The sequence below is a fragment of the Lissotriton vulgaris genome, chromosome 3_2 (genome assembly GCF_964263255.1).
Source record: "Lissotriton vulgaris chromosome 3_2, aLisVul1.2, whole genome shotgun sequence".
NCBI lineage: Eukaryota > Metazoa > Chordata > Amphibia > Caudata > Salamandridae > Lissotriton > Lissotriton vulgaris.
In genome coordinates this window covers 14,100,724-14,120,101 of record NC_141690.1, presented here as the reverse complement: position 1 = coordinate 14,120,101, position 19,378 = coordinate 14,100,724, and the positions used below count along the sequence as shown (strand labels likewise).

At 42.3% G+C, this 19,378-nt stretch overlaps 1 protein-coding gene across 1 annotated transcript in view; it reads left to right on the top strand.

Moving 5' to 3' along the window:
• Positions 1–770: 770 nt before the first annotated feature.
• FAM114A1 (family with sequence similarity 114 member A1) overlaps positions 771–19,378 on the top strand; it is a 226,055-nt gene continuing 207,447 nt past the window's right edge. Inside the window, exon 1 of the mRNA XM_086963982.1 lies at positions 771–1,472. The gene's annotated coding sequence lies outside the window, so the exon portion shown is untranslated. The remainder of the gene's footprint in view (positions 1,473–19,378) is intronic.

Below are 19,378 nucleotides of genomic sequence, written 5' to 3'. Positions count from 1 at the left end.
GGGAGGTGGGGGCTGGGGGCTGGGTCGGGAGGTGGGGGCTGGGTCGGGGAAAGGATGTGCAGCCGGAAACGAGCCTTGTACACTACCCCAGTCAGCTCCCACCAATGTCTGTTTAACAGCCCTTCGGGACCTAACCCCGCGTGCACATCTCTGCCTTCTTCAAACTTCCGGCGTCCTTAGAGTGCTTTCTGCCACTAAACTGCAGGGTCCTCCTACTTTTAGTCGCCCCCACGCAAAGACTGCCCTGAACACCTTGCCCCATGTTCGGATTTTTCTCTGCATACACATTCCATGCCCCTGCCTCCGCTTACTTCCCCTGCAACCTAGCACAACGCTCCTTCCGACCCACACTCCGTTAAATATCCTAAGTTCACACGCTTCTCCTACCACTAACTGACCATCACACATCTTTCCCAGCCCGTACTTTCCAAACACTGGTCACCTTTCCTTGCACTGTAAGCGCTGCACTTGCCCAACATGCTGTGTTCCTGGATCCCTGCACAACAGACTCTGTGTAGCATCTTTGCCACTAACTTTCTACCCAGACCTTTAAATAACTCGCCCCAAGTTCCCTACACATACACTGTTTGCCCAGTTCCTGTGTATGATTGCCTTGTCCAACACCCATAGGTTGTTGATTTTAAATTATAAAAGCGCTACACCAACTATTAAACACATACCTATTTTAACAGTTTTTTCCTTTTCGTGACGTCACTTCCGGTCGTGACGTCACTTCACATATTTGAGCGTCCCCCCACTTCTAGGTTTTTGCCTTTCGTGACGTCACTTCCGGTCGTGACGTCATTACCTGTCTGTGAGCGTCCCCCCACTTCTTTATTTAGGACTTGTGCCCTGTTTATAACGTCTACTCTGAATTAAGTTGATACTTTTTCACTCAAATAACTCACTTTCCAAGACTAGCTTCAGGATTACAAGAGCGAGGCAGCCCAGGGCTCAAGGCCAATAGTGTGTCCGCCTGAGAAGGGACTCGGGCCGGTCAGCAGCCTGTTTGGCGAGCCCTGCCTGGGTCAGGCCTCGTTGTCCCTTTGGTGACGTGTAGCGGGGCCAGGCCAGGCCGCTCCACTCCCCGCCCCCCCAGGGAAGCCTCAGCGCTTTGCCTGACTACGTGGCGGCTGGAAGGGAGGGACGAGGGGGCGCGGCACCGGCATTGGCAACGCCGGGAAAACAGCTGAGCTGAAAGGGCATCTCTGTTAGGGAAATTCGACAAGTGCCTTCTGTATAAGAATAACCAACCTCTTCGGGACTGACAAAGCTGGGCACCGATGCCCACAGGTCGCACGTAGACCCTGGCACAAGGGAGTAGTTCTTACTTGCTGGAGGGAGACGTGCGGTGCTGAGACACACAGCAAGGCGTCACGAACTGCTATACCTTCTCCTGGAATGAGCCATGACGTAACTTGCTGATGCCAGCCTGACTTGATGGACAGCTTCTTCGCTGCTTTGGAGCCACGGTTAGTATTGCTATTCTGGTGCTGCACTGCCCCGGCGCTGATAGGTGTCTGTGAGTTGCTGCTGGTTGAACAGTTGGCATGCACGTAGTGTTATTTATTTTCCACAAACTTGTATTTTGAAATAAAACTGGCGTGTGGATCACACACCCATATGGACTCAAGTCACGCGTTTGGTAAACTCTGTACTCGGAGAAGAACTTTTTATACGCCCCTGGGCATTTATTAACTTGTGAACGTGGAAGGCTATTGCAATGTAGGCTGTTGGACACTCGGTGGCGCTGCTGCGCTATGTTTACTATTGGTGATTGTTAGTGAAGAAGAGAATGATCTGCTCCTTTCTCTTCCCTGGATGGTCCCTTTAATATGTCAGACTCGGTATTTATTAGAATTACTGACTGTGAAGAGGAGCCGTGACTCGAGAGAAACGGCCTCGAGTGGGTCATGTTGGTTGCTTCTCCCCTCCCACAACAATAGTAATAAATGGCACATTGCATTCTGTGTAATATATATAGTTTATGCCAGCGGTTCATAACCCGTGGCGCTGAGACCCCTGGCAGGCCTCGATGCCTACTCAGGGGGTCTGCAGAAAAAAATTAAATAACATTATAATATATTATTATATTTTAGATAAATAAAAAAGCTAATACTAATATTGAGAATTTGCAAATCCTCTGTGACTGAAGACATTTGAAATTGACTAAGATTAAATTGGAAATCTTAGCTCGAGTCATTGGAGTACTCAGGTACAGTAAACTGAAGCTAGTTCACATGCTTGGTAGCTTATTGTATGCATTAGGAGTCAAAAAGGCATAGTGATAAGCTTGAGTCAAGTATATTTCTTTGTATTTTAGAAATAAAAAACATCCGAGAAGCCCCAAGCGTCCTGTTCAATTATTTTTTTCAATTCTTGTATATTTTATTATACATTTTTTTTGTGTGTGAATTAAATAACATATTTCAGTATTTGGTTACTTGCTTGATGTATACTTGTTGTTGTAGTTTTGTGTTATGTTTTGTAAACATTTGCTTAGGCTGGGGTCCCCAGTCTCTATTAGTGATTCAGTAGGGGACCCAGTAAGTCAAAAGGTTAAGACGTGCTTGTTTATGCCATGTCATTTTTTTAATGTCTATTTATAAAAAAAAAAAATATATATATATATATATATATATATATATATATATATATATATATATATATATATATATATATATATATATATATATATATATATATATATATATATATATATATATATATATATATATATATATATATATATATATATATATATATATATATATATAGAAAACCACTCCTGCTGCGAGGAAGAAGAGGCACGTACACAGGCGTGTGTGGATTAGGCTATTTATTATTATTCAGGTCACCCACGACCCTGCAGGAAAGGAGAGACGCGTTTCGCCTGCGCAGCAGGCTTTGTCAATCTGTTTTGGCGCCATGACATTATGAAAATATATAGCCCTCCTCCCTCCTTCATGCTCACATAAACATAGAAGGTAGACTACACATTTAGGCATTCTGAATGGAAGAAGTGTTGACCTGCAAAATATGCCTCCTTAGCAAAATGCAGGATAACTGAAGTTATAAATAACTGCATAAAACGAAAATGCCAATGAAAGTCTAAACTCATTCATAATGTTTGCATATAAATAATGATAAGCTGTAACCTGTTATGGCCGGAGGAATAGACAAATTGAATTAGCCTATCGAGGTACTGTCATTATAAAACATTGTGTTGGCGCCAAATGCTCTCAACATGTGCTGCCTTTCTGAAAGAAAGTCTATTATATCCAGAAAGATTTTTTTAAAAACAAAACTGCTTAAATGCAGATTGCGCTGCCAAAAACAGGTGTGCAAACTCCCATTTCATTGTTTCTTGATTCACCACTAACAAGTCTATCCGGTATAGTCTGGCAATACACCACGCGCTGTGCAAACTTAAACAAATGTTTCCAAATGCGCACGGAAATGTGCACTATTGAGACAGGCTCCATGAACTTGAAACACCTCCCCGTGGCTCCGGGTTGCATATACTGTGCATATTTCCAACGGCAATCACTGCCTCCGGGTACTCGCTGCTGCCCCGAGTGGGACAACATCTCCCACAATCCTCCCAGGCTATTGTGAGAGTCCAAGTTTTATCAGGAGCCCATCCGACACATTTAATTAGTCACAGCCTTGCAATCTGATGTGGTTATTACCGGAACAGTGTCCCCGAAAGGGCTCAAAGATGCAAGTTCAATGTATTTGTGCCGGGAGTGTCAAAGATAACAGAGTTGCCAGGCAGCGCAAAGTATGTCAATCATTAAGCACATAAACAGGGTGGTGGGAGACCGATGGGAATAAATTCGAAATGCCCCACACACCTCACCGCTTATGCATCAGCAATCACGGTGCCCAGTCACCAAAGAACGCCAGCATCCTGGGCAAGGCATTTCCTGCTGCAGAAAGCAGACCAACGTGCTGACAGTCGGCAAAGACCGCCCCGCTCCGCTATCTGGAATCTCCCCAGTCTCTATTAGTGATTCAGTAGGGGACCCAGTAAGTCAAAAGGTTAAGACGTGCTTGTTTATGCCATGTCATTTTTTTAATGTCTATTTATAAAAAAAAAAAAATATATATATATATATATATATATATATATATATATATATATATATATATATATATATATATATATATATATATATATATATATATATATATATATTCACTGAAAAAACCATAGGGTTCACACCAGTTATAGTTAGGAATTAGCATTAAAAAAAACTATTAAATTCACTGAAAAAACCATAGGTTTCACACCAGTTATAGTTATCTGGAAATTTTACTCGCGTAAAACCATTGAAATTCCCACGTTATAGTTAGTTGGACTCACTATAACTTGTGCGTGCAATGCACTGCTGATGACGTCACATATTACATCACTCATGACATGGTCAGTGACATCACTCATGACATCACTGATGACACCATCCAGTGAATGTGTGTCTTTCTGAAAAATAAATATTAGTGAGTAATGTTTAAATATTTAAATATATGTATTAGTGTTTCACTTTGTGTATAAGTGGCTGCATGGGTTGGTGAGTAACTACATGTGTATGTATATGAGTTATTAGATTTTTTTATTGTTTAGTGTGGGTATTACTTACAACATTAATGCATGAGTGACTGACTCTCTTTTTGTATGTATTTTGAAGACTGCATGTGTGCTGGACTGTATGGTTGAATAGTGTGTATATGTGTATGTTAGTGAGTGAATGACTGTCTCACTAGTGTCTTTATCAGTAACTACATATGTTTTAATCTAGAATATGTGAATATTGATGCATATAAGTGGGTATATGTGAGAGTAAGAGATTGTAAGAGTTCCTGTTTAAATAAGTATATGTTTCTATAAGTGATTGTTTAAGAGAATAAATATGTGTAAATTTCCATAGAAGTAAGGTGGTAGTGTGTGTACAGCTCTATATGCAAATAAATGGATGTTCAATAGTTTAGTTGCATGTGTGAGTATGTGTGTGAGTAACTTATGGATGACTGTCGGTGTGTAACAGGATGTATAGGTGTATCACTACATATGATGAGTGAGTATACGTATGAGTGATTATATAGAACTGTTGGTGAATGAGTGGATGTGTATATAGATGGTGGAATTACTGAATTGGTTGTTGTAACTGATATGGGTATGTCCATTTTTTTGTAAATTTAAGTTTCTATTTTTGAATATGTGTTTCAAGAGTTACATTACAGTGAAAGGATGTCTGTCACTCTGTCACAAGGATGGTGTCATCAGTGATGTCATGAGTGATGTCACTGACCATGTCATGAGTGATGTAATATGTGACGTCATCAGCAGTGCATTGCACGCGCAAGTTATAGTGAGTCCAACTAACTATAACGTGGGAATTTCAATGGTTTTATGCGAGTAAAATTTCCAGATAACTATAACTGGTGTGAAACCTATGGTTTTTTCAGTGAATTTCAATGGTTTTTTAATAGCAAATCTCTATAGGTATGAAAAGTAATATTTTTTATAACGAAATTTTTATTGTATAATTTTGTAATAATATTTTTTATATTTTTACTTTTTTTTGTTGTTTTTTTTTTTGCTTCGGAGCGCTCCCGGGGCGCGTACCGGGGAGCGCCCCGGTCAGCGCAATTTTGCCGCGCGTACCGGGGAGCGTCCCGTTAGCGCTATTGCCGCGAACAAAAACATCGTGACGTTTCGCGCAGTCGCGTGATGCGTCATATGACGAACTGCGTAAGCGCAGCCGGAAGCACGCCGTTACCGACCGGTATTAGGGTTTCCAGATGTAGGGGGCCTATATTTTACCGATTCTGTACATTTACCGAATCGGTAAATTTCCAGAATCGGTAAAATACCGAATCGGTATATTTACCGATTCGGTAAATCTACATGTAGGTGGGACTCTTCTGAGTCCCAAAGGCCCCTTAGAATCGGTATTTTTCCACCCAATCCTATTTGGGTGGTAAAATACCGAATTCAGGTGTGCATGCACATCTGTGCATGCACACCTGTGCAATGTGGCACACAGACATGCCCTTAGGGCATGTCTGTGTGCCACATGGCACACAAGTCCAGAATTGGGGTGCCAGAGGGTGTCAAAGTGACGCCCCCTGCACCCTTGCAGGGTAATTTTTTACCTACATCTGCCTCCTTCCAATTTACCGACTCTTAAATACCGATTCGGTATGAGTCGGTATTTAAGAGTCGGTAAATCGGATTTACCTACATCTGGCCCTCAGTCTCTAATCTGATGATGTTGGAGCTCCTCATCTGGAATTGACTTCCAGATAGTTAGCTTGTTAGCTAGGTAGACCAGTGTCTTAGCGTGGAGGGTCTTATACTTGCTGCAGCTGATCTCGAAGATGACTGCATGATGGATGCCATTAAAGGAAGTAAGGGCGGTCTCTGGGATGCCGTTGAGCAGTGCATTTGGGTGAGATAGGAATAGGGCTTGAACTGTTTTTCTGAAGTCTTAACCTGGGAGAAACTGTTTAACTTTTTGAGGAGGGAAATTTGGAACTTGGCTGATTTGGTCTTCTTGGCAATGTTTTCTTTGTGTGGGAGGTTCGAGTTGAGGGTGAATCCAAGGGATTTGACTTTTTCTGTCAGTTGACGTGTGGATTCTCTTAGATTTAGGCTGGAGAGCCATCACACAGTCCTTCCTTTTTGCACCCATGCATCATTCATCAATCCACTAAATTATTCTTCGTTTATCCACTTACACATGCATAACGAAGCACACACAACAAAATATTCAAGCTAATTTAAAATACATAACGTTGAAAAAAAAATACTGCTGTGTAAACTTGGTGATATGACTGCAATAACAAATACAATTAAACATAGTAACCAGAGGGCATCTTGCATTGGAATTTTACACAGTGTTCAGTTGTTTTTAAAGTTCTAGAAGCAGTGACCATATGGGGTATGGAGCAATGCTGATAAAATGAGCAGTAAGCAAGCTGTCTTTTAGCACTGCCTGGGGAACTATAGTATGCACTAAAATGATAAGAAAAAGAGAAGGAAAGACATAAAATTGAATTTATGAAAAAAGAAGATGGAAAACAACAAGTCACTCATTTTCAGGTAGACATGCACATGTGATCAGACAAGTGTCATCCTTTATCCGGGGGTAGAGCTAGTGACTGAAGTGGCTGGTCCATTGCCCCATGCTTTATGCTATCATGCATGAAAACAGAGTGCTGCTTCAGTCATATATGAGTGTATATAGGTATATTTGTATTTTTTATGAATATTTTTGACAAGATTCTGACAGATAGCTAATCCTGTTAAGCCTTCCAAAGAGACTCCAGCAAGTAGTATTACATTATAAATCTTTTACCCCTACAGTTTGTCAAAGTGGGTGGTCAGCAACAAAGTTCTTCCCTACAAATGTAATTAATCTAAAAATGCATGGCTGTAAGCTTTAACAAGGTGCAGTAACAATCCACCTTTAAAGGCCTAGATTTAGTCTATACATTTCATAATACATACATGAGGCCTACTGCTTATGACATAACCTTTCATTATAAATAGACTGACACATTTTTCTCTATGAACCAAACTGGTCTGGATCATATATCATCACGATAACCAAGTCCTACCACTGTATTGAGCATAGGCTGTCCCACAAGATAAGCATGAGGTGTACAATAATACAATTAAACATGTACAAAATTACATTTGTATCCCCACAATATGTTTGTGTAGGTCCCCAACACCAAAACCCTTGTCTACTATGGTCATCTATGAGATTCCATTTCCAAAATACCTGAATATAGGCTTTAGCAGTGTAAGAACCATCTACCCATAAAAGCCTATTGCTTGAAACGCAAGCATTTCTCAATAAGTAAGTCAAGTCTACTGTTGTTGTCATACATTTTCATTATAAACAAGTCAACATATGGAATCTGCCACTTTCCAATTAACCAATAGTTTCTATAGTAGTGATACTCAAAATATGGCCCATGGGGCGCATGAGGCCCTTTTTGACCTTCACCTGCTGCCCATTGCTGAACCAGAGCGCACTGAGCTGCATTTTACTTGAGAGAGAAGTAACATTCAGCAACATTAAAGAAACCGGGACGTCTGTATATGCTAACTGAAGTAAAAGAAAAGAAGCAAATATGGTATGCTGCAGCACCTAACTTTAGAAACGCATTCTTTTTTAAGACATCTTGCAGCAAACGTTAAAAAAAATGACAAATTCTCCTCAAAATCATAAAAAGTATATTTCATTAACACCCAGAGGCGTTCTGCCTTTAGTACATCAAATTATTTATTTATTAATTTTTAAAGTGATAGTTTTAAAAAATGAACATTCATGCAGACTCCCACCCTACAACAATGCGATTAGTCAACTTAGAGGCAAGTCAGTTGTCACGTCGTACCCTCTGGGTGGCCTGGGTTTTTGATATACATGGACAACATTATAGTTTCGTAAAAGAAGCACAAGAGAGGTTTTTGTACAGCGCACATGCATTTCAAGGTGGACTTACATGTGTTAATGAGGAAAAAGAAAGCAAAGTGAAATAAAACAATTGCCAAGGTTTATACAGTTTGGCTAGGTGGTGAAGCCGGGATTGATTCTAGGTTTTCTGGTTTCACATTGTGATTTTTTTTTAAAATTGCAATCAATAAAGGAGTTACCTCTTTTGTACACTTAACTCTCCCAAGGCAGTGCTAGCAACAAGATAAGGCGTACCTATGACTCTTCTAGAGACTACATGCTTAATTTACAGGGCAGTATGGAATGAAAACCTCAAAATAGCTCCACGACTCACTGACAATGTACATGCTTTGCTTCCACAATGCCAACTTTGCCCCCCTCCAGCAAAGCCCCACTCCCACCCTGCTAGCATCAATGCAGCACTCGGGCACACCAGAGACCGTACTTTGTGGCCCTGGTAAACATGTTTGTGAGTACCAGTGGCTAGAGCCTTTGCCTTTGGCTTGATACCTTAACCAACACAGGCCTACTGAAGTGTGCATAAACTAGTAACCATTATGCTGTTCCACAATTAGAAAAACAGTAATAATATAAAAAATATGTACAAAATTATAGTTGGCAAAACAATTTACCGCCCCGCTCAAAATGCCTTCATATGGATTATAAACAAGTGGCAGGGGAGAGTGGGGGCTTCCCACCCTAAATCCTGTGGTGCTCCAAATGAGGTGACTACCTCAAAATTGTTCAACAGTAATAAAGTTCAATCAATGTAGAAAGTTCATCAAGGTAAATCTTTAATCCATGGAAGTCATATATTGGTCAACATATAGACTTAGGTATCAACATTACGGTGATTCAGTTTAGTTCAGCTTACAATTCTTCGCGTCTTTACTTAGCCAGAAGAGACGACCCCTGCGGCGCCCAGAAACCATTGAATCTGTTTCCAACGAATACGTTTGCTACAATATCCTCTCAAAACCAGGGTGTGCCACACCACCTTTCATTTTCATATGGATTATCACAGTGAGCATCAGGTGTACAATAATAAAATGACAAAATATGTACAAAATTACAGTTGAGAAAACAATATGCATCCCTTTCTTTAATGCCCTTGTAAGGATTATCACTGTGAAATGTTTTTACCCCTCAGGATTTGTCAGAGTAAGTTACTATGGTACTCTGAAAGATTTCATGTAACAAAATACCTCTCTACAGCCAGAGGTGGGCGAGCCAAAACATTAAAAGGGAGAGCTAAGCCAAAGGTCTGGCTGCTCTAACAGTCTGTGGACGAGCCGAGCCTGGAAAATATTCAAGCATGTAAATCAAGCACCAGTTATCATGTAAAAATATGCTGGAATCTCAACAACATTAAAAAAGTGGATGTATTTAACATGCAGAGCGTTTCACCTTAGTACACCAGATTACATCACTACAGTGAAAATGTATGCCTCCGCCGAAGACAACAATGCCACTAGTGAATTAAGACCAGTCAGTTGTCACCTATACCATATGTATGGCATGGATTCTTATTATGCACGAAGCAACATTACTGTCTATTAAATCAAACTAAACAGGTGTTTTTACGGCGGACGTTCCTGTATTTGAAGGTGCTCTCATATATGACAATGAAGACAAATGTGCCTTTAATCACACGATTTGGTCAGGCGAGGAAGCTGGGATTGATCCAGGTTTTCTGGTTTCACATTGTGAAATTGGACCACTAGATGATTTCTCTTTCGCTCTCCTTTTTTGTACAACAAAGGTCGCTGCTTCGTTTTGAACTCCTTGTGATTGAGGTTCGAGTGTTGGTGGCAGGCAGAAGCTGCTTAAAACTCAGAACAGTTTGAGCTCAAGGTCCCAGGGGAGCTCGAGCTGAGTCACAGCCAAGCATTTTTCTCGAGCCTGGCTAGAGCTTTCAGGAGCTCACCCACCTCTATCTACAACCTGTAACACAATGTGGTAACAATCTACCATTAAAAATGCCTGCCACAATAAGAACCTATTACTTTCTAATGGGGTGACCCAGTAAACTTCAGGATCTGGGTAACAGTTAGTTTATTTACCAACAGGATTTTTGTTGTTTATACCATGTGGCTGCCTTTGTCCTAATCTTTCATAATAAACGTGGCCTCTAGCCTTGTCATTGGCCTGTCACCATAAACCTACTCGGGCATTGTAGGAAATTGGGTTTCTTTTGCAGTAACCTCCCCACTTTTTGGCAGGTTTCTGATGCACTTTGACTTGATGTGCCCTGGTTACCTGCCAATCCTGTTCCCAGGACCTGTGTTCTTTCTCAATATTGTACCTTTGTACCCACAATTGGCACCTCTCTGGCCACAGGTAAGCCCCTTGTAAAAGGTAGCATGGGTACCAAGGTCACTGTGAACAAGGAAGGCCTCTAAAGGCTGCAGCACCTATTGTGCCACCCTTAGGGGCCCTGTACCCTAACTCCCACACACTGCCATTGCAGGCTGCGTGTTTTGATGCAGCGGAAAGTGGAGAGTCATTCCAAACTCCACAGCTCCATAATGGCTTTACTGAAATCTGTGAAGTGTGGTAGCAAACATCTCAGCACATTAAATCCACACTGATGCCAGTGTTGGGTTTAATGTAAAATGCACACAAAGGAAGATGTCCCCTGAAAAACGGTCAGACTGGGTGTGGCTCAGAATGCCTGCCCGCCATTTGCCACCACTAGACATGTTATTGGACCCCTGGGTAGAGAGCCTTCGCTCTCTGGGTTCAGAAACAAAGCCCATCCTGTGCATAGGTGTCATACCTCCTCCTCCATAATGGGCTGGGTCCACAAAGCGGAAGCTTCAAAGGCCTGGCACCTTTGTAAGCTGTCCCTGCCTTTCGCTGCCCCCAGCAACTGGCTTCTACTGGTTCTTACCCCCACTTTGGGCAGGATAATCCACAGGAAAACCTAGTTAGGAGGAGAGGCGTGGCCACCTTTGCCAACCCCGCCCCTCAGGTGGGGGAGACGAGGTGAAGCAAACATGTCAGTACCCTCCATCTTGAAGATGAGGGGACACAGCAATTAGAGAGAGACTCAGGCCCCCCTCAAACTGGGTGGCATAATAGGGAGTGTATCCACCCCAAAGAAGGGACCCCAAGTGCCCCCCCCCCGTAAACACCCCTAAATTTAGTATTTAGGAGCCTCCTCCGATCCCTGCAACCTACAAAGAAGAAGGACGAAAGAAGTGGCACAGCAGAGGAGACTAGAGAGAAAAACTGACTTGGCCCCAGCCCTACCGGCCTGTCTGCAGTTTGCGGAGAGCCTGCACCAAAAGTTGATTTGTCCTGCAGCCAGTGACCTCCAGAACCCTTGGGAGGACTGACTGCCTTCAACCCGATCTCCTGCGAACAGCGGCTCAGTTCAAAAGAAATTACAATGAAAAGCTCTGAACCTGCGGAGGATGAAGAAACCAGATGCCTGGTACCACCACTGCACCCATTGCGTATGGCCCGAGTCCAAGTGGCTCACCTGTCGCAGTGAGGTCCCCCAGCGCTCCAGAGTCTAAGTCCACCGTGGGTTGTCCCCTCCAGGACCTCCCGACGTCACCTGCAGCCTCTGCACAAAGACCCCCCCCCCCCCAACCATGAGTGGCCTGCGAAGGTGAAATCTGGCCTCAAAAGGCACCTCTGCCTCCGGCCCCCTGTGCCCTGTGTCCTGAAGAAGAGGACCAGAGGAGCACCTACATCCCGAGTCCTCCAACTTACCTGCCCAGCTGTTGTTTCTTCCTGGAAGACTTCCTGGATCGAGCCTGCTGCTAAAATTCAAAACCGCAACCTCCATAGGATTGCATTGGGCTCCCGATCCCTCCTCAGCACCCTGCCGCCCCTGCGCAGCTGGTGGTGTGGACTTGGTGCCAACCCCAATTGCCCTGACCTTAACCATAGGAACTTGGCTCCGCAAGAACGAGTGGCCTGCCCATGGGCAGCCCCCCACGAAAGTGCCTCTAGCCCCATTGGCTAACATTGGGCCTCTTCACTCTGAACCTGGCTGCCCCAGTTCCACTGGTGGTGCAAATTGAGTCCCTACTTAGACCTTAGGGAACTTTGGTCCCAACCCCCAAAACTCCAACCCGTGAGTCGTTTACTTACCTGAGAACGGTTACTCCCTTGTCTCCCATAGGAACCAATGTTACGAGTTTTGTTCCTAAAAATTATGTCGAGTAACTAAACTGCAAACCTTCAAAAGTCTTACTTATTTTGTATTGTGAGATCCCCGGTGTGGTATCTAAGGCATACCACACCAAGCAGTTGATGTAATCTAAAAGTAATCCAAAAGTACTCCAAAAGTAATTACTGCGTAATTTGAACTGTTTCTGAAGCCAGTACAAACCTGTTATGATTGCATATTCAACCACAACTGAATTTCCTTGTAAAGTCTTGCATTTGACAGTATATTTTACTTACCTGTGCCAAATCCTGCTTGGTTCTAAAAATAAAACATAAGTGTACCTTTTTTTATTCTTACCTCATTGGTCTGGATTCAGTCTCTGGATGTGTGCTATCAGTCATGATTTAGTGAATGGAATCAATGCTTAACACACCCTCTGGATAAGCCTAACTGCTCGCCCACACTACAATAAAGAGAGCTGTAAGTAGTTACCTAATTTAGCCTCTGATATACCTCTGGGCACTCCCAGACTTCTGCGCACACTATACCTTACTTTGGGATCATATATACAGAGCCAGCTTCCTACAAGCCTCCTGTATAGGTTGCAAGGTTTCCCGCAAGGCAATCATCAGGCCTGCAGTCATAAAATTCCAAATGTATACAAAAATACTGGCCCTCCTAAAAGTGCCTAACATGGATCCCAGTCCAAATCTTCTACACCTACGGTTTGCCAGGGAGGGTAACCAACACCAAAACCTTTGCCTAATATTGTAGTTTGAGCGATTTCATAAAACAAAATTGCTGTGGGTTTTATTGTGGAGTATTAGCAATCCACCCTTTAATGCCTGTTGACTTTAACATATGCTTTCCACAATAAACACACCGGGCCGACTAGCTTTATCTTAACTTTTCATGATATTTATCACGTCTATAGCCTGATCATTGGCTTGCCACTATAACTGACTTAGTCCTGCTATATTGTGCAAAAGCTTCCCCACAAGGCAAAAAGTGGAAGCATACTTGTGCATAATCATGTGATGTACTTAAAAACAACATAAGGTCTGGTGATAGATGCGCTGTTAAGCCAGACATAAACATGGGAACTTATGTTTGAAGTTTTAAAAACAAGACATGACTGAGTTCTGGTAGCTGGGAGCTAAAGTTTGATTGAACAGTCAAATGATGTCACACAGTATCAATGGCAATCTTACCTCTTAAAGTTAATGGAAGGGATTACCCTACAACAGAAGATGCATCTGAATCTTCCTGACGGAAAACATATGCTGAGGGGGTGGATACCAGGCGTATAATGCACTGGGAGGCCATTTACTGTTCGACGCATCCTCGGCCACACTTTAGGAGGTGAGAATGAGAGGCAACCTCTTGTGGCTGTAACTAGCACTTACCTAGTCAGCAATGACCCCTCAGCTTTTCAGAGGCGCATCCCTCTTGTAAATAGTCCTGATTTCTCTGTAAACCTATCATCTTCCCTTAAAAGCTCGTCTTAAGAACCACCAGCCCTCGTCCATTCTGCAATAAAACAAGCAGTCATGCATAAAGCAGATCACCAGCAATGCAGTGTCTGTGTTTTTAGGCCACTCGAGCCTTGTTCCCCATTGTAAGTGCTGCGGGTATAGCAGAGGTGTGTGTTTCACCATACTAAGTATTACTCTGATTCTGCTAAAATAGGTCAAATAGCGTAATCTGGGACACTGTAGTGCTAATGAGGACACACATATTCAGTAACAGCTTTCACATGTTTTTGGAACTTTAGGGTCACAGTGTGAATTCCAAAAACCCCAATCAGCCTGCAAGCGCTATGATCCAGAGCCGGTCATAGCAAAACTATTCAATGGTCCTTCCTTTCTTCAAGATTGGCTCATTCCCTAAGTCCCTACTAGTTTTTTGCACTAAAAAACCCAGCAGCTCCCCATAATTTTCCTCCGATAAGTGTTCTCATGTGCCCCAATTATTCTTTCTTGGCGCTCGCACCTCAGTTGCAGAATTCACGCCCTATCACCCCCACCTCAATATCAATATCTCCTCACCAATCACACCGCCTTCCATACAAACCTTTAAAACACTCCTATTCTGTTGATCCACCCCTTCTTGCTGTGACCTATGGTCCTACCACAATCATGCCTGGTGGTCAGTTTGCACTTTAGAAATGGTTTTCATCATTGATTTAGTCTCACAGTCTGTGCAGCCGCTTTCAGACTGTGCCCTTCTCTCTCGCCACTCCATTTCCTCTCTCTCTTTCTCACACTATACCATCTATTCTAGTGCATCCAGTCCTACTCTGTGCTTCTTCCCCACTGTTGGGGCACTGTGCGTGTTGGGGCCTTTATGACCAGTGTGTGCTAACCCTACGTAAACCTAGCCTATGGTAGAACCTGGTTGCCCCTTTGAGGGTAACGTTGTCCAGAGGATCCCTGGGTGCCCACGACACTTGTCAAACACAACCACGGCCAACTATAGAGGTCCATGCAGGCCCCTAACCACCCTACCCAACTACCCTGCAACAGTAACACACTGACCTTCGACATTGCGAGGCATTGGTCCAACCTGCCATTGGTGATGCTAAATTTGTGCCAGAAAAGATTGGCTGCGATCAGTGCGTGCAGTAAAACTCGGTTTATTTTCTCGGATAAAAGAAACTGACAGCTGAAGTCTCAGTTTAATTTCACAAACATTTAAAATGCTTTTCAATCAGTAGAATTGTTAAATAATTCTCAACCCATCGCTTATTATTGTATTTCAAAATAACTGCTTCCTTATTCTTCGAGTCTGGTATGATTTTGGTAAAATATGCAGAACAAGAAAATAATATTTGAATATGGTTTTGAACAGTGGTTCTCTCCTTTTAAATCCTTCGCTATTCCTTATGTTCAATGGCCAGCTTCTTGATTAGCTAGATACATGTTTTATTCTTGGGTAAACTGACAGCTGTACATCTGCTTACTACTGTCCACTGGAAAAGTGAAGAATGCCGCAGCATAAAACAAAATGCCATTTAAAGTGACGGAAATTCCGCTGTGATTACTGCACTTTATTTCTGGCACTGGGTGCTGTTTATGTCTTAATAAATAGGTGAATTATTTTTGGGGAGCGCCAATCTTAGGTCACTTTTTCTTTGTCCAAACATTCCATCAACATGTTACATTATCAAGTAAATTACTTATATTGTAACTATATTTTAAGGTCATTTATTGTGAATGTAGTCAGTTCAAAGTCACCAGTGCCATCCATCTGTTGAATAGCAATTTCAGATCGGCATTAAGGGAATTAAACTATATCAGACCACCTTTAATGTAGCTTAGTATTTTTTAGCACCTGCCACCCAGTCGGCAAAAGTCAAAGCGCCGTAATCTATATTTCATGGCAGATCAATAACGCAAGATGTCAATATAGCATTGAGGTATAAAAAAAAATACAACTTCCATCGGGGGGTCAGTAAAACGTATGGAAACGAGCTGGAACGGCACAACATTTTTCCAAGAAACAGTAAAATTAGACATATAGGACCAGTTAAGCAGCAACTGGATTCTCAAAGGTTCATTCAATCATGCGGGTGTGATGGCCCCTCGGAAATGTGTTTGAGGTGTCTGAAACGTTAGGAACAGGAGAAGGAAAATATGATGATGTAGAACTAGTAAATTCATGTAAGAATCATTCCAGCTCACCACTAGAAAGCACAACACTGAAAGCACTACACTTGACAAAACACTCCAAGGAGTCCATAGCTGACTGAAGGACAGAGAGGAAGAACAAAGGCAGTGCTTATTTGTAAGTATTTATAAAGAAGATGGGTTTCAGTACTTTTTGAAACATTATGAGAAGCCTCAGGTGGGGCTTTCTTGACCACGAGTGGTCTGTGAGATGCGGCCAGAGATGGAGTGGTCGACAGTCTAATGTCTTCGATGGTCCATAGTTCTACATATAAATCCTGCTTTGTATACCGTCCGCAGGATAATCTTGGGACTATAGACTCTTCACCTTGGTGCTGGGGGTTTTGTGTTGAACGGCTTTGCTTATAATGCAGACAGGTCGATAGAGAGACTAAACCTGGATCTGAAGTTAGTGCAGGATGGGTCGGATTGGGGAGATGTGGTCCTAATTGTGAAAGTTTGAGACCCTTCTTGAGGGTCATATAATGAACACTTTTTATCAATGCAAATCTTGTTGTAAGAAGGCCAGAGCGAACACATTTACACAGTCTAGACAAGATACCTGAATGAGAGTGCAAAGATCAGCATTCCATGTAAATGTGTCTGTTTTTTTTAAGTAAACAAAGAGATTTTGAGCTTATTCATCCGACTTGGATACTCTTATATGTGACACCAGTTCTAAAGAGAGTGCTGTGAGTGAAATCTAGTTGGACATATCTGACGAAGGCGCACTAGAAGCAAATATTGTTTTTCGGAGATTTAGATGTGGATAGTGGTGAGACACCCATGCTTCTATAGCTTTCAGTGACAGTGGGTTGGTCTGTATGTAATGGTGAGTTGATAAATGCATACTTCTCGCTAGCGTTCCCAAAGATGCCATGCAGTATTTGTATACCGGTGTGAAGATATTCATCCATTGAAGTCTGTAGAGTCTAAGTTAAAGGAAAGAACAGGGATCAGCTGTTTTGGTTAAATTTAGTTGATTTTGGGCAACGAAATGAACCTTTTCCATTCTGTTTTGAGTTTTTAGACAACATAGTAACATTGTGTGACTCGCCATGTGGAAGGCACCTGATTCTAGAACACTAAGGAGGCAGACATCTTTTTTGAGCGTAAAATTGCATCTCTTAATGGTGATTGTTTCTGAGTAAGGAGTCAATTTTTGATGACTTTGACCTCGAATGAAAGACTAGAGATGGAGCAGTAACTGTTCGATTCACCCTGTTTGCCAGTGGATTTCTTTTTGGTGAAGTTAGATCTATCATGTTTTTGCAGATGGTTCGTCATGTTTAGTAAGACATTAATGATTTGCTCAAGGCAGATTCTGCACTGTTGGCAATTGGCCTTGCTAGGGAAGCACGCATAATGGCTGCCATTTATGCACTGGTTGAAGCACTGTTGTTTGGGAATGGGTTAAAGCTGTCCTTCCTGTCTCATAGAGTTTCTTTGTGCTGTTGTTTGCTGGCTTGTTTTGGGTCGTTTGGTGTAAATCTTTTGGCTTGTCTGATATTGTTCTTGTGAGTAGCTCTTATCTGACGGAGTCACAGTAGGATGTCTGCTGTGGCCCATTTAAATTTTGACTGTATTCCTTTCTTCTTTCGTTCTGCAGAATACCAGGAAGCGGATTCATTTCTGCATTTACCTTTTTATGTCAAGTGGCGCTAAGTTGTTGACTTTCTCAGTCATCATGTTGTGGTAGTAGGAGGCTAGACAATTAATGTGGTTATTGATGTCTGCTAGGGTGAGACAGGATAAATCAGGTTGATAATATTATCCAAGTTCATGCTTTCCTAATTTAGACCTGTTGGCACTTTTGTTCTTTCAAAAGTGAAGGTAAATAGAATTTGAAGTTGGTCTTACCAGCCGACTATGATACGGATGTCCTATTTATTGGCACAGTAGCGTTTGAACATTATGAGGTCCAGAATGAAATTAGAAGTAAGTGACAATAGTATTGATACTGATTTGTTCCAATTTGTGTTCATGTTTGAGCGCTTTCCAGTGTTTCTCTTGGTCGCTAGTTCTGAGGAAGGAGTGGTGTACATACGAGCCGAGATGTGTTGGTCCACCAGCAGAGATTGACGTCTGCTGGAAAGATGTCATCACATGCTATCATCTGGGTGGTAACAGGGTCATGGAAGTGAACATACAAATCATTTACCCAGGTGCAGGCAGAAGCAAAGGAAGGTTGGATGTCGAGAGGGCCTGCATTTAATATCTATGGGTAATGGCGTCCAGCGATAAGGTTTAACTAACGACTTCACACTGCATATTGTAATATGTTTGGCAGATGAGTGGTTTTCCAGAGAGAATGTTTTTGTATATTGAGGCAACCTCTCGGTAGGTCTGGCATCACATTGCAGTTGAAGAAGCCCTCCGGAGATAAAGTGTCCACGGTGGTTTAAGGGATTTCACTGAAAAAAGACACAGACAATTTTGACACAAAAAAGTAAAAACAAAACCACCTGTTGCAGTGAAACAGGGAAAATATACAAAGAAAATCAAAGCAAGTCTGAATACAAGGCAAAGGGCAGGCTGGCGGGTCCTCGCACCTCTTATCTGCTGTGGAATTCCCTGAATATATGGGCAGAGGTTTTACATGAAAATAGCGCAAAAGATCCATAGATACTGCAAACCATTGATCTTTTTAAGTCAGTCTAATAGATATTGTTTTCTTGTTTATGCTTTGTCCATTTCCTTTCTTTGTTCAGATGACTTCCTCTGTGGACCCACTTTGTCCCCACCAGCTTTCCCTACTGCCTTGTCTTTCCTGCAGTAATTGTGTTGCTTCCACTTGGGCGCAAGGCTACTGCACAGACCACTGCAACGTGTTGTGTGAAAAATACTGCTTTATTAGAACATGTGCACATCACAAAAGCATAACATAGCCTGGGTCAATTGCCTTACAAAACTAAGTGCCTGACTATACATCAATAACAACTAATGTTTTTCCTACCCGCACTCCTAAATATCCCTCCCCCACAATTTCCCAACTTGAGCCTCTGTCACCACTGTACTCTACACCCTAAACTAACTAAGCACCTTTATTCTTGAACTGTAACCCCTCAATTTTCTGACTTCTGGAAGTGTAAACTTTCTCCCCCCACATTTCA